This window comes from Dreissena polymorpha, chromosome 7 (assembly GCF_020536995.1).
Source record: "Dreissena polymorpha isolate Duluth1 chromosome 7, UMN_Dpol_1.0, whole genome shotgun sequence".
Taxonomy (NCBI): Eukaryota; Metazoa; Mollusca; class Bivalvia; order Myida; family Dreissenidae; genus Dreissena; species Dreissena polymorpha.
Genome location: NC_068361.1, coordinates 10,280,594 through 10,294,312, shown reverse-complemented (window position 1 = coordinate 10,294,312; position 13,719 = coordinate 10,280,594).

Here is a 13,719-nt window from a genome sequence, read left to right as displayed (position 1 = left end):
TGTTGTGTTATTTAATGATATTTTTGTTTGCTTTAATCTTGCTGGTGCTGCTGTTGTTTTCCGTTTTTTTTTTGTTAGATTTTAGTTGATATTAGCAAACCTATTTTAAACAAAAACATAAATGCGAAAAGTGTTGTCCCTGATTAGCAGACAGACAGACAGTTTATTTAGACTTATATATAAGTACATCGTCTTCATACACAAATATATACATTGATTTCTGTCACGTAAATAGGTTAACAATATTACATTACATAACATAGCATAAATGGTCATTTAAGAATACAAATATAAATAAACACAATCAATTTCAAGAATACGTAAATTCCATCAAAGCGGTAATGAAATTTATTTTTTAAACATAACATAACATAATTAGTCATTTACTAATACAAATGTAAATAAACACTATCAATTGCAAAAATACGTACATTCCATCAAACGGTCTTTATAAATAAACACAATCAATTGCAAGGATACGTATATTCCATCAAAGCGGTAATGGATTTTTTTAAAACTTAACATAACATAATTAGTCATTTACTAATACAAATGTAAATAAACACTATCAATTGCAAAAATACGTACATTCCATCAAACGGTCTTTATAAATAAACACAATCAATTGCAAGGATACGTATATTCCATCAAAGCGGTAATCGAATTTTTTAAACTTAACATAACATAAATGGTTATTTGCGAATACAAAAATAAAGAAACACAATCAATTGCAAGAATACGTAAATTCCATCAAAGCGGTAATAAATTTGTTAAAACACCATTATTTAGAATTGTATTTCTTATAGCAAGAGCTTCCTTTAAATATATACATACATTTGAAATAACTGATTTGTCACATGAAACTAATAACTGGTGGAATTTATATACGGATGGGTTTATATAAAATGTACGGCTTATATATTTTTTCCTAAGATCAGTGTAACATCGGCATATACATATGAAATGGTATTCATCTTCTAAATCCAAGTCATTACAACATAAACAATAACGTTCATTTCGTGGTATGTTATTTTGGGCGTATCTCCCAGTTTGGATTCTTAAAGGATGTGCAGAGACTCTTAATCTTACAAAAAATAGTCGCAGACGTCTAGGTAGTAAATCTAAATATGTTTCATATTCCAGACAGCTTTTAAAAACTTTATAATTATCTAATACAGTACTATTATTAATTTTACCGTACCATTCTTTTTTAAAATTGTCAACAAGTCTGCATTTGAACTCGCTAATAAAACTATTAATATGTACAACGTTTGGATTTTCAAAAACATAACCAAATCCAAAAGTATTTAACATGTTTTTGACATTTGAGACCCAGTTTGTAAAACCTTTATCACAGTCGCTCAAGGCTTGTTTGTACACAGTGTTCATTATGATATTATCATTGTTCAGAACTTTAAACCAATATTTAATAATTTTAACAAACCTGTTTACATACAATGGATATCTTCCCAATTCTCCATAAACAGCAACATTACATGTATTTATTTTTACCTGTAGTAAGCGTTTGCAAAATTTTAAATGCATACGTTCTAAATCATCGGACTTCGTGAAACCCCATACTTCTGAAGCATAATTTAATATCGAAACCACAAAAGAGTCAAACAACTGGCAAAATATTTTCGGTTTTATGTCAAATTCGTTGCATATAGACAATAATGTATTCATGGCCTTAAGGGCAATACCAATCAAATGCTCATGGTTTAGTTTAAAACTTCCAGTAACATTCAACACTGTGCCTAGATAGTTAAAGTTATCAACAACTTCAATAGCATTACCATTATATACCCATTTTTCGTTTCCTTTTAATCCCCCTCTCTTCCGAAATACCATTATTTTCGTTTTTGCAGTGTTAACAGTTAACCCCCAAACATTGCAATATAAGTATAAATTATCTAAATGAGTTTGAACTTCAGCCGGGGACTTGCCTAAAATAGCCATGTCATCATCAAATAATAATAAAATCAACATAATATTATCTATATTCAAAACATAATTAATGCTATCTTGTAAGTAAAGTTCCAGATCTTCAACAAATAAAGAAAACAAAATTGGCGACATTACCTCCCCTTGCCTCAGTCCAACAGCATAACTAAAATAATCTGAACAAGATGAGCATGATTTGACACGTGACTTAAGGTTCATGGGGGGATAAAATTCATTAAAACTTCGCTTTGGTTTTTCTTCATTGAATGTGGTACAATATGGTCAAACTATATATCGTTTTAAAGCTAAAGACGGATAGAATAACAAACACATTTTTGACATTCAATATTTGTGTGCTTTATTCATATTTTGGTTTAAAACCAATACTGTTTTACACAAATTTACAAAATCTCAATCTAAAGTTAGGAAGGATATGCACTACCTTAAGTTGAATAAATACAAAGCTATATACATATACAAGGTCAAGTTAGCAACATTTCACAGAAAATTATTGTCATAAAACAACAAATGAGTTTTTTTTCAACTGCCTTTTTTGGATAAATATCCTAAACATAGTTCTAAAAATAACTAAAACGTAACTACTTTTAAAAAATCCAGGTATGGTGGATAATAAGTGTCACAATTCTATTTCAAAGGCTTAACAATTTTGTTATTTACATCTCAACCAAATTGCAAATTTTTTACCATCTCAAATTGAAATAGATTGCAGACGACATATAAAATTGTAAAGGAATATAAAGAAATTGGCAAAACGATTGATTTTATATTTCGATTCCTTCTACCCATTTGAAAGCGTGGCCATCGCTGTGATCCGTAGAAAAACGTGCAAAACAAATCGGTTGAAACCACGTGCAGTGGTGAGAAAACCGGGTATGTGTATACACATACCTGAGATAACACATACTTATTCTGACAGTTGGGTGGCAACTAGTTAAACAACTATTAACATTAATCAGCAAGAGATCGCACTAAATAACAGAAATGACCACGTAGAGATATCATCACTTACCCTATTTCAAATATTTTCAAGCTGAAAATTGTCACCCACACGTCTTTTTTAGTTAATTTGTATTGTTTTTCTGGAGCCGAAGTGCATCTCACAGAATATCCATCCAACTTCCGTTGTTTTCACTTTCGTTATAAAAACTCCGTTTAAAAGAAATATTTCTACTTTTAGATTGTTAAAGCGATGTATTATTATATATTATCAATAGAATAGTATACCGTGATGAATTGAACGGAGTAACGTATCGATCTTTCTGTCAGTCTGTAAGCGTACTATTTAATGCGCAATAATAAAGTACATATGATTCGACAACGATTGTAAACATTGGTGAAATGCTTCTTACATAGTTATTCTTTTGAGTGTTTATGAGGTATGATCGTGCAGTTTGCAAACATCAACGGAAAGATTACAATCCAATGCATTTGTCATCGTCAACCGTTTGGAATGTCAATTAGGCGATGAGTGAGTTTTTAGCATGTTTCTTTCTATTTTATTAATTTAAAAATGGCTGCCCCCATGGTGATGAAATGACATGTGTTCGAGTTTTGATATTTCTAGATATGCAAACTTTTTTTACTATTTAAGCGTAACTTGCCCTCGTCAATGTCGATATTATTCACTAGTTATATAATTTTCCGCCGAAATACGTGGAATAAACATGATTCAGATTTTTGAAAATAATGTATATTTTAGTGTTAAAATCGCTTTGTATTTTGATTGATTTTGTGGATGTTATGATACGTTGATGTACAAAATTGGTAGCAGTTTGAAGGAAAAACATCCATTAAAGCATATATGTATACATTATCAATGTGGCACTCTTCCTTTAGTCAAATTTGAGCTCAATGCTAGGGGTCTCACATTTTTCAAAATGAAGCCTCTACATGAACCTTAACATTTGCATACATATCTTTTACTATTCTAAGCAATTTACCTTGTATACCAGACTTAAACATTTTCAACCATAATGCATTGCGATAAATACTATCAAAACATTTTAACATATCGACGTATATAACATACAAACGTTTATTTTCATTTAAATAGTTTTGAACAATTGACATCAGTATAAAAATAGCATCAACAGTTGAATAACCTTTCCTAAATCCGAACTGCACATCCGAAATAATAGTGTTTGCATTGCAAAATGATTCAATACGTTTATTTAAAATAGTGGTAAATAATTTAGAAAAACAGCTTACTAATGTAATCCCTCTATAGTTATTGACATCATTAACTGCATCTTTTTTATGCAAAGGGATAATGACCCCTTCAGTCCATTTATCGGGAAAAAAGACCGACACAAAAATACCGTTAAATACATCACATAAATGGGCAGACAAAATATCACTGCATTCAAGAAAATATTCATCTAAAATACAATCGCTACCCGATGATTTATTACGCTTTAAATGTTTTATTGCATTCTTAACTTCTTCAATTGATATAGGTACGTTAAGTTCAGGAAATGCAGAATTTTTCTAAGTTAAAATCATTATTTAAACAAAAATCTTCTGCTTCAGTATTGCAAAAATCAGACATATTGCTACTAAGGTTTTCAACAAACTTTGTAAATACTTCTAAAGATATTTTATTTTTAATCACGTTAGTTTTCGATTTGAAAAATCGCCAGAATTCCCTTGGTTTGTGCTTTCTTAAATTTTCAATTTCCGACATTTTTTTCCTATAACAACAGGCTTTCTTCTTACGGATTAAATCCTTACAATGCCTTTTACTGTACATATGCGTTCTCTATTTAGATCTGTTTTACCAGCGTTAAAAATACGTACAGCTTCGTGATATAAATTTCGTGCAGTAATGCACTCTTTGTCAAACCATTCTGCGTTCTTTGTACAACTATCTACATTGAAACTAGGGTTTGTTTTATAAACACATGTTTTGGAAAATAACGGTTCAGCAATACTGCGAATGGTTTCAGTAAATCTATTCAGCACGTTATTAATTGACGTTCTACATGAATAATCTACATTTTGTACAATGGTATTAAATACAGATGACAACGAAATAATTTGTGAGCGAAATTGCCCACGTAATGCATCGTCCCATTTATACTTGACATCGGTGAATGACTGGTAATCGGACGGGACATTATTACATAATAATGAAAAATGTAACGGGGCGTGATCGCTAAATTCGTTAAAATCATGCACGGTAAAATCAGCTAAACTAGAAAAGCTGTATTCGGTCGCCAACAAAAAATCAATTACAGACGTACCGTTATTGGAATAAAAAGTTTGCTTACAGCTATTGCCAACTCTACCATTAGCAATACGTAAGTAGATTTACATAAATCCAGTTATTTTACTCCGTGACTATTTATTGAGCTATCAACTGAGGCCCTCACAGAGGTGTTATCTGGACAGTAATCGGCGTCATCATATACAGTATTAATTATATCGTGTGCAATGTAATCGAATTTATTGCCAACTCTACTATTGAGATCACCAACAACAAAGATTTTACCGAATTCAGAAAAAATAAGTTATATCGTTTTCTAAAATTTCAAACAAATCTACATTAAAAGTGTTATAAACTGGAGACTCATGCCCCCATACATATGTTGCGCATATAAAAATCTTCTGATATATTAAAAAATAAGTGGTCAAGTTTCAACCAGATTATTGTATCGAAATGATTTTTTACAATTTTAATACCATCGGCTAATTCTTCTTTGATAAATATAACAATACCACCACTATTTCTACGCGCTTTTTGTGTTGATATTTTCGGAAGAAGTTAAAAGACACATATCCATTTAAATTGACAACACTGGAAATATTAGCCCAAGATTCATACAAAAAACATACATCATGAGAACTTAAAATATTTACAAAATTGGGAAATGACTTCTTTACATCCGTAAGTCCGTTAACGTTCCACGACAGGATAGATATTTCACCACCGCCGTGCTCCTATGCGCGCACCGGGGTGCCGTCGATATAAAGCGTGTCGTAGGCCAGGTAAGCCCGCTTACCCAGCCGCCTCGCCTCCTTCATTTTCGGCACTTATTGACGCCTTTTCATCGTGACTTCCACGAACACCCGGTACGCCGTGCCATCAAGCTCCTTCCACCTTTTTCTCACCATTTCTCTGTCCTTAAAGTACGAAAAACTTTGCCACAATGTTTCTTATCTTTCCATGTATCGGTGATCCCGGAGACCGGTGGACGCGTTCGAATTATATAGAATTGGCTACTTCCTGCGACAGCTTGAAAGCGCTCACCAAATGCTGACGTAGCTTGGCCTCCGTCATCTCTGGCGTCTCAAATACGTTTCCGTTTGCTTCTGGTTTTGCCGTGAAGACCAGGTTATTACGCATTGACTGCGATTGAAGGTAGCTAACGTTCTCCCGAAGGGTATCACGCTCCTTCGCTAGATCCTGGACCCTCTCTGCGAGCTCTGCAGCGCCTACCTTATCTTCGAGGCGTGATACCCGCTCCTCCACCTTATTTGCCCTCTCCTCATGAACCACCCACAACTGCTTAATCTCCTTCTCAAAACTTTCCATCCGCTTCTCGATAGAGTCCATAACACTCATCTTTGTCTCTAAACACTGTCGACGAGATGAGGCGGACTTCAGAAGAACCATCACATCACGAATAGTGGGCTCCGCACTGCTATCTGCCATGTTGTTCACAAATCCACTTCCGGTTTCACTGATACCACTGGTACTTCCACTACTGCTAGAACTATCAAACACACTATTGTCTACACCAAACAACACTGAGTTCACCTTATTTAATACATCACTCACTGACACGTTGCCTTTATCGGAGTCCGATGACGGGCCTCTTTGTTTACGCACCTTGACAGCATTAGGTTCATGGTTATTGTCACTGCAGTTCCTTTGTTTTCTTTTACTGCTTTTCGATTTCGGCATTGTCCAACATACTATTCCGATGTCAATCACATTTTCACAGATAATCCTAATAATTTCCACTCAAAATGATTACTTAAAACACTGTAAATTCGCTAAAATGTAATATTTTTCTCTCCCGCTAAAAATTTGCGACCGCTTGCACCTACGTCACGTGACTGCGGACTGCACAGGCTAATCTGGTACGACACTTAACGCACATGCATTAAGCCCAGTTTTCTCAGAACGCGACTCATACCACCGTACGTGTTAATAATTGTTTACATACCGCTTATTGATTGTAGGCAAAGTGTGTGACTGTTATCAACAAATCGACACACCAGCTTTAATACCCGTAAGTATTGTTCTCATTACGTACTCGCCATAAGTAAATTATTGCTCACCATTTGCATTTTACTTCTCATCGGAAACCATTAATGTTTGAGTAACTGTTTGCGGTAAAAATGTGTGATGATGATGCCCGACATTTCATGTTAATTGAAGTTAACACGGGAGGGCACTTCTCCGCCAATGAATTATTGTGAGGGGGCAGATTAACGCCTTCTTAATTCTGACAGGGGGGCAGTTCTCCGCCCCTAAAGATTTAATGGGAGGGCAGTTCTCCGCCCATAAAGATTTGATGGGAGGGCACCTCTCCGCCCCCTTTAAAATAAGGGGGCAGTTATCCGGGGGGCAGTTCTCTGGGGGAGGGGGGCGCATCTCCGGATACCACTTTAAGTATCGCAGCGCTCGCGAAAATTGATCTAAATTAACCCATGTATGCCTAGTGGACTCTCCCATCCTTCTAAATTGATCAATTTATTGCCAAATTATGGATGTCTGGTATATTTATTTCTATATTTAGAATATTTCTTACAGAAATTCCATTAAGCAAAGAGCGCAGACCCTGATGAGACGCCGCATCATGCCAAGGCTTTTTTTCTGGACGCTAGGCATAAATGGATTAATGGTTCGCGGTTAACAGATTGATTATTTATCGACAGTATTATTGCGTAATCTGATCGTATAGGAATAGACACAATCACGCAGTGACTAGTGTTGAAGAAAACAAATTACCATGAGAGGCAAGTTGAAATTTATGTCGTAAAAATAGACGAATAGTTCGTAAAATACCCAGTATAATCGTCGATTTTAACACTTCAAATGTACTTATGAGGAATCTTAAGTGTATACTACACTGTATATGTTCCTATCAAAATATGCTCAAATTTCAGGAAAGTAGCTGTATTACTCATTAAATATATTCAATAAATGAAGGAGGAAAAACACGTTAAGTGTTCAATTGACTGAAACAAATATTCGTACTAGAGTAACTACAAAAATTAACATTGTATAAAGTTTTAAAGCATACATTTGACAGACATGCCCGCGTGACCAAGCTATATATAGAGATATATATTTAATATTAATCCAAATGCAAATTAATTATTGATTGTAACAAATAATGTTATGTGTACATGATTAAACATGAAGAGTGGATGAAATATCATTTTGAAGTGTTCAGCACTCGGTTTGATTTAAACTGAGCAGACGAACCACAATTTATTGAAATGATTATCACATGTTCTTAAGATTTGCTGTATAAAATACTATAAACATTTAATTATTGTGTTCAATTATAAACGCCCAAATATAATTCAGCTGTTTGCATACTTTTGTTTTCACTTTTGTAAGCATGTTGTTAGGCAATCGAAATGACACAAAAAGGGGATTCTTAACATACGGCCAATTTATAAAGGGGATTCTTAACATACGGCCAATTTATAAAGGGGATTCTTAACATACGGCCAATTTATAAAGGGGATTCTAAAGATACGGCCAATTTATGTTGAATATACAATTACACAAAAACATGAAGATGGAAGTTTATTTAGGCTTAATCTAACTTTATGTGTAAACATTCTAACAAGAATATAATGTATCAATGTGATAATCTGACAAGAACTCAAAATATTACAATACATGTTTAACCCATTTAAGCCTAGCGTCCAGAAAAAGGCCTTGGCAAACAGCGTAGACCCAGATAAGACGCAGCATGATGCGGCGTCTCATCAGGTTGTGCGCTGTTTGCTTAAAGGAATTTCTGTAAGAAATATTCTAAATATAGAAATAAATATACTAGACATCCCTAATTTAGGAAATAAATTGATCCAATTTAGAAGGATTGGGAAAGCCCACTAGGCATAAATGGGTTAACATGTGATTAGAAACGACATCAGTCTCGGACAGATGACAAAAGCAGCGACTAGGCTGCAGTCGCATATGAACGAATCCAATAGATGCATCTGTTTTGACATAGGGTGTATACAGCTGTTTTGACATGTGGTGTATACAGCTGTTTTGACATGTGGTGTATACAGCTGTTTTGACATGTGGTGTATACAGCTGTTTATGCAGACTTGTATTATCATGGGCGTAACTTTTGTTTAAGATCTTCAAAATCTGACGGAAATCGAACTTAATCTGTAAACACGATCCATGAAGCAATATATTAAAATTTAAAAACAAACTTTCATTAACTTCTTATTTGAAATATTTCGTTTGAAATTTCATGGCTATTAAATCGTTTTTTTAATTTCCCAACTACTAGCCAGATGCAACAATCTTTACTTATTCGAATACTGGCATAATTTACAATCATATATTTTTCTTATTATAGTAATTGAATACAGTATAGATTCAAATATTGTATTTACAAGGTAGTAATCAAAGGCTTCACAACTAAGGCTGTAGTGGATTTTGTTTTGTTTCTACTTTGACTGACCAACATAAAACTTCTTTTGAAAAACAAAATTTTCTCATTTTTATGTACACTTTTATATTTATGTAGAATGAAGTGATTGTGATTTTATTATCTTCACACCTTTTCACATGTATGTTTATACAATGCTCTGTTCATGAGTGTAAAATATAACAGAACAGAACATATTTTATTCACGTTAACTTTACATTTTTTGTGTTATATATATGAATACATATACTAATTAATACAACAGGATTATACAATCAAGTATGGGGCATTAGTTATCACATCTATATAACAGGATGAACTTATATACAATCTATATTCATGCTTATTTGGTACTATGATTTATTACATATGGTAATAAATATGTATGGTTGGAATACAATATATTATAATGAAATTATAATCTTATCTTATAATAATCTAATATTATATCAGAATATAAGATAATTGAATCTAATCTAATAATCTAATCTTATATCAAAATATCTTATAATCAAATAAATGCATTATTATAATGTATTCTATCAATAACTTGCCTGTTTTCTAGTATAAAATGACCAGTGTTATAAATCCATCAATGCTACGTTGAGAATTTTATAAGCTTCAGATATATATTTACTTAACAAAAACAGTTGAAATTGTTGTTTGTATTAAAAAGTTGTATCAACTTATACATACTATGTCTATTTCTATAATAACTTTTATATAAATTGGTCTTAAATGAGCATATGTCGTACATTTAAACATCAAATGAAATTCGTCCTCGATCTTATTGGTAGAACAGATTTGACAAATACGTAATTGTCTATCCAAATGCTCGTATCTACCAGTTTGTATTCTCAAGTTATGGGAACATATACGTAATTTTGTAAGTACAACTCTGAGACCTCTCGACACAATGAGATCTAGATAATATTTAAATCCATGTGACAGGTTAAGTGTTTTATACAAAGTTAAAACTCCACTATCTGTAAAATTGTCTTGCCATTGTTGCAAATATTCATCAATTAGCCTTTGTCGAAATGTACAAATAAACTGGTTGGCATGTATAGGTTCTTAACTTTACTAAACCAATTCGTTTTATTACTATTAACATCAAACATAGCATCTTCTACAACTGACTTGGTAATAATGTTATCACTATCTTTTAACTTCAACCAATATTTTATAATACGAACATATCGGTTAATATACAATAGGCATCTACCCAGCTCAACGTATAAAGCTACGTTAGCTGTAGATTGTCTAACACCAAGCGTTGCTTTGCAAAATTTTAAATGCAGCCTTTCTAACTGTGATGATTTGTTAAACACCCATATTTCACACCCATACGTAGAAATAAGAGAAACAAAAGCATCAAATAACTGCAGTGCTACTCTTGGTTTATATTGGTATCTTTTTCAGATTTGACAATAAATTATTCAATGCTTTTAAACCTTTTCCATATAACGTCTGAAAATTAAGATTACAATTACCAGTGTAGTTCAATGTAACACCCAAATAGTTAAAGTGGGGTTTCACCAATAACAACCATGTCATCTCTGCGAATAACAAAAGAATCAAACACATATCCTGTAAAACTATACCTTTGCTATTTCTATTTTGCAAATACATCTCTAGATCTTCTACGAAAACAGAAAACAAGATCGGGGATATTATCTCCCATTGTCTCAAGCCAACTGCTATTTCAAAATAATCAGAGTAGTTTTCACAATGTCTAACACATGCTTTAACAGATTGATACATGCTGCGTATTATACGCAACACTTTACCATCAACGTTAGCTTTTTATACAATTTTAACCATAGGGCATTGAGATATATGGAATCAAAACACCGCTTCATATCGACAAAGCAGCTATACAAACGTTTATTCGAATTAACATAATTTTCAACATTTGAGTGTATTACAAATACTGCATCTACAGTCGATCTACCCTTTATGTAAAATAAAAGTCTGTATTGCTCAAACCACATTCGCACGGAGAACATTGTTTCCGTGTGTTGATCTCTATGAATGTATCAAACGCGACTGTATCAACGATATCTTAGACACATTTCGAAAGAAAATATGCCATAAAATCTTAATGAAATGAGTACACAATACATCACGTATTCTTTAAGTCGATAAATAGAGAATACATGGTTGGTGTCGAGATGGAGAAGGTTTATCCGGTGAGGCTTAGAAAACGAAAATAGGGGGAGCTTTAGCGAGCCCTATTTTTCTTTTTCGGGCCAAACCGGACAAATTTTCTCCATCTCGTCACCAACCATGTATTCAATTTATCCTGCTTCATGGCGTTGACCGATTTTATCAAAAACAAATGATTAATTGACATAACACTATAATTATAATTATTCTTGTCTTGCCTCCTACATTGAAACAACATTCCAGACGACCGAATAACTACCGATTGTGTAACGTATAAAATAGGTCACCTTAAAACTGTTCCTTTTAATACTTTCCTATTGAAAATATGAGAAAAAATAAAACACGAATCGAGAATGTGATATTTTTCTTGGTAAAAAATATAAAAAAAACATGCGGCAGCAAAACAAAAACTAAATTGTATTTACCTTAAAATTACAACTTTATTCTATTGCTTATGACAATAAATTTACAACGATATACACATCCATTTTCTGTTCTTCCATCCCTTTGTCGAAATCCATTTTCTGTTTTTCCATCCCTATTATCGAAACCTATTTTAAACTAGAAATGGCGCGACAGAGGCCGACGCGTATCCCCACGCCGCATGTTTGACCCAGGGGCGCCCCAGGGTTGGTAATGGGGCCATGCATAGTTGAGATTGACCGTATTGTCATAAGAGAAGTTCAGTATCAATTAGAAGTGAATCGGTGTAGAAATGAAGAAATGATAGCAAAAGGCGATTTTGGGTGAGCGTGGCCTATATTGGCGGGGCGCCCAAGGGTTGGTAATGGGGCCATACATCGTTTAGATTGACCGTATTGTCATAAGAGAGGTTCAGTATCAATTTAAAGTAAATGGGTGTAGAAATGAAGAAATTATAGTAAAATGGAATTTTAGGTGGGCGTGGCCTATGTTTGCGGGGCGCCCCAGGGTTGGTAATGGGGCAATGCATAGTTGAGATTGACTGTATTGTCATAAGAGAGGTTCAGTATCAATTTGAAGTGAATCCGTGTAGAAATAAAACAAATATAGTAAAAGGCAATTTTGGGTGGGCGTGACCTATGTGGGCGGGGCGCCCCAGGGTTGGTAATGGGGCCATGCATAGTTGAGATTAACCGTATTGTCATAAGAAAGGATCAGTATCAATTTGAAGTGAATCGGTGTAGAAATGAAGTAATTATAGTAAAAGGCAATTTTAGGTGGGCGTGGCCTATGTGGGTGGGGCGCCCCAGGGTTGGTTATGGGGCCATGCATAGCTGAGATTGACCATATTGTCATAAGAGAAGTTCAGTATCAATTTGAAGTGAATCGGTGTAGAAATGAAGAAATTATAGCAAAATGCAATCTTGGGTGGGCGTGGCCTATGTGGGCGGGGCGCCCCAGGGTTGGTTATGGGGCCATGCCTAGTTTAGATTGACCGTATTGTCATAAGAGAGGTTCAGTATCAATTTGAAGACAATCGGTGTATAAATGAAATTATAGTAAAATAACCTAAAAAAATGAGTAAAAATCTCTGACCCGGCCCCACCCCAAATCACATAACATTTGACCCAGGGGTCAGATCAAAATTCCAAATAGTGCAGGGTCGCAAATATACTCATAGCTACCATGTTTGTAAGTTTCAAGGTTCTAGTGCTAATACTGTAGGAGGAGATAGTAGCGAGGACGGACGGACGGACAGACAGACGGCGGAGATAACCACAATATCCCCACGCTTTTCAAAAAGCGTGGGGATAATCACACTATTTTTTGATAGCGTTTGTATCGAATGCTAACCACTTTGACCCAAAACCCGGTTTACGAAATTGTAGCGAATTATTTTATTCCTATGCAAGTTAACAATTATGAATGACAAACACACTTCGAAATACGTTTAGGATTTGTTCGATGCTTAAAAAATATTTACAAAAATACTGTTAAAACCACCATGTCAAAATTTTTGTCCCTAAAA